The sequence below is a fragment of the Coregonus clupeaformis genome, chromosome 1 (genome assembly GCF_020615455.1).
Source record: "Coregonus clupeaformis isolate EN_2021a chromosome 1, ASM2061545v1, whole genome shotgun sequence".
Classification (NCBI taxonomy): domain Eukaryota; kingdom Metazoa; phylum Chordata; class Actinopteri; order Salmoniformes; family Salmonidae; genus Coregonus; species Coregonus clupeaformis.
Window position 1 is genome coordinate 96,248,174 of NC_059192.1, and position 4,065 is coordinate 96,252,238.

Here is a 4,065-nt window from a genome sequence, read left to right on the forward strand (position 1 = left end):
ATGTTCTTCAAGTAATGTCTAACTCTAACCACTGGGAGGCGGTAAAGCAAGTCTATGGACGGGGAATACATTTTTGCCACATTTTTACCAACATTGGCTATATTATACTAATTCATGAAAACAAACATTTGCTTTTTGGTCTTAATTTAAGGGTTCGGCATAAGGTTAGCAGTGTGGTTAAGGTTAGGTTTAAAATCTGATTTTAAGAAGATCATTTGTAGTAATTGGTGGGGTTTAGCCATAATTATGACTTTGTGATGTGGTAACTAGTGACAACCAATCAAGTATAGGTAACTGCATACGCGGAAAGTGGGCGTGGCGAAATAAGTGGGTTGCTCATCAGCTATATATCAGCGCTCTGTGATTGGTTAAACAGTTTTGATTTAGCAGTGTTTTTCGTTTCTCAAATTGCAAGTTTTATTAGTCAGGATACACATGGTATACAAGTCCAACGAAATGCTTACTACTTGCAGGTTCCTTCTCGACAATGCAACAACAATAAGAAATAATAAAAGATGATATGAACAAAGTAAATGGGGATGTATAGAGCCCCACAGTGCACAAGTCATAATACCCATAAAACCTAGTGGTCAAAAAGTACTCAATTGTCATACTTGAGTCAAAAGTAAAGATACCTTAATAGAAAATTACTCAAGTAAAAGTGAAAGTCACCCAGTAAAATACTACTTGAGTAAAAGTCTAAAAGTATTTGGTTTGAAATATACTTAAGTATCAAAATTAAATGTAATTTCTAAAATATACTTAAGTATCAAAAGTAAAAGTGTAAATTTCAAATTCCTTATATTAAGCAAATCAGACGGCACCATTATAATGTTGTATTTAGTTTTATTTAGTTTTTATGGATAGCCAGAGGCACACTCCAACAAGAGGAATAATTTACAAACTAAGCATTTGTGTTTCGTGAGTCCACCAGATCAGAGGCAGTGGTGATGACCTGAGATGTTCTGTTGATAAGTGTGTGAATTTGACAATTTTCCTGTCCTGCTAAGCATTCAAAAATGTAACAAGTATTTTTGGGTGTTAGGGAAAATGTTGGAGTAAAAAGTCAATTATTTTCTTCAGGAATGTAGTGAAGTAAAAGTTGTTAAGAATATAAGTAGTAAAGTACAGATACCCCCAAAAAACTACTTAAGTAGTACTCAGTTGGTAGAGCATGGCGCTTGCAACGCCAGGGTTGTGGGTTCGATTCCCACGGGGGGCCAGTATGAAAAATGTATGCACTCACTAACTGTAAGTCGCTCTGGATAAGAGCGTCTGCTACATAACTAAAATGTACTTCCAAGTATTTTTACTTAAGTACTTTACACCACTGTATTTCATGTAGGCTTTCCCTGGCGTGACGTTTTGATAACGTGTGAATCTCTCTAGGACAAGGTGACTTTTATCAATATAGTCGGCTCTATTTACCCTGATTCGAAAATGCTAATTAGCATCATAGACATCATGCATGACTACAAATCCCTGAATGTCATCTCTAGCTGACACCTTTGCTGTCAGCTAGCTAGCTACCTTGATCCAAAACAAAATATATATTGAACATTTTAATTTACTGTTCCCTATTTTAACTCATATTTGTTGTCTTATTTATGCATTTGGTCTTGTGTCTTGTACAGAATACTATCCTAGTAGCAGTCAGATATTTATAATGTGCCATAAATACTAGAATAATATTTTTGCTAGCTACCTACCTAGAGATGATATTAGCAACATATCCTTATTTTACCAGATCCTCTTCTCCTTCAGCCAGTGGAGTTCTATATTTAATCCCTTATAATTTCTGCCAACTACATGAATGAGGTGAAATCTATTTAAATTCATGGTGTCAGAATGCACTGCTGTATTAAAGCAATTCAGAACTAACTTGTTGACATGCTCTGTTACACATTTAAAGCCAGATTAATTTATTGCAGAATGTATCCATAATCATGAATTAATAAATGTATTTGACAAGAATGCACCTAGCCACCCATCAATCACGTCAAACACCTGAACTCCAACAATTACATTGTTTTAGGCCTACAATGCCTTCAGAAAGTATTCACACCCTTTGACTTTTGCCACATTTTGTTGTGCATTTAAAATATATTAAATTGAGATTTTGTGTCACTGGCCTACACACAAAGTTTTTCAAAATGTTAACAAATTAATTAAAATTGAAAAGCTGAAACGTCTTGAGTCAATAAGTATTCAATCCCTTTATTGCAAGGCTAAATAAGTTCAGGAGTACAAATGTGCTTAACAAGTCACATAATAAGTTGCAAGTGTTTAACATGATTTTTGAATGACTACCTCATCTCTGTACCCCACACATACAATTATCTGTAAGGTCCCTCCGTCGAGCAGTGAATTTCAAACACAGATTCAACCACAAAGACCAGGGAGGTTTTCCAATGCCTCGCAAAGAAGGGCACCTATTGGTAGATGGGTTTAAAAAAAAGCAGACATTGAATATACCTTTGAGCATGGTGAAGTTATTAATTACACTTTGGATGGTGTATCAATACACCCAGTCACTACAAAGATACAGGAGTCCTTCCTAACTCAGCTGCCGGAGAGGAAGGAAACCGCTCAGGGATTTCACCACGAGGCAAATGGTGACTTTTAAACAGTTAGTTTAATGGCTGTGATTGGAGGCTGGATCAACAAAATTGTAGTTATTCCTCAATACTATCTTAAATGACAAAGTGAAAAGAATGAAGCCTGTACAGAATAAACATTTTCCGAAACATGCTTCTTGTTTGCATTAAGGCACTAAAGTAAAACTGCAAAGAATGTATAAAATAAATGAACTGTCCTGAAATTGTTTGGTTTGGGGCAAATCCAACACAACACATCACTGAGTACCACTCTCCATATTTTCAAGCATGGTGGTGGCTGCATCATGTTATGGGTATGCTTATCATTGGCAAGGACTATAGTTTTTTTTTGGATAAAAATAAAAGGAATAGAGCTAAGCACAGGCAAAATCCTAGAGGAAAACCTGCTTCAGTCTGATTTCCAACAGACACTGTGAGACAAATTCAACTTTCAGCAGGACAATAACCTAAAACACAAGGCCAAATATACACTGGAGTTGCTTACCAAGACAACATTGAATGTTCATGTGGCCTAGTTACAGTTTTGACAAATCGGCTTCAAAATCTATGGCAAGACTTGAAAATGGCTGTCTAGCAATGATCAAATCAAATCAAATTTTAGCAGATGTTATTGCGGGTGTAGCGAAATACTTGTGTTCCTAGCTCCAAAGGTGCAGTAGTATCTAACAATTCAACAACCAACTTCACAGAGCTTATAGAATAAAAAGAATAAAAAAATATGCAAATATTGTACAATCCAGGTGTGCAAAGCTCTTAGAGACTTACCCAGAAAGACTCACAGCTGTAATCGCTGATTCTAACATGTATCGAATCAGGGGAGTGAATAGATATTTCTGTACTTAATTTAATACATTTGCAAAAATGTCTAAAAACAAGTTTTCAGTTTGTCATTATGGGGTATTGTGTGTAGATGGGTGAGAAAAAAATATTTTGAATCCATTTTGAATTCAGGCTGTGACAACAAAATGTGGAATAAGTCAAGGGTGTGAATACTTTCGGAAGGCACTGTATATACAGTTGAAGTCGTAAGTTTCACACCTGAGCCAAATACATTTAAACTCTGTTTTTCACATTCCTGACATTTAATCCTAGTAAAAATGCCCTGTCTTAGGCCAGTTAGGATCACCACTTTATTTTAAGAATAATAGTAGAGAGAATGATTTATTTCAGCTTTTATTTATTTCATCACTTCCCCGTGGGTCAGAAGTTTACATACACTCAATTAGTATTTGGTAGCATTGCCTTTAAATTGTTTAACTTGGGTCAAACGTTTCGGGTAGCCTTCCAAAAGCTTCCCACAATAAGTTGGGTGAATTTTGGCCCATTCCTCCTGACAGAGCTGGTGTAACTGAGTCAGGTTTGTAGGCCTCCTTGCTCGCACACGCTTTTTCAGTTCTGCCCACACATTTTCTATAGGATCGAGGTCAGGGCTTTGTGATGGCCACTC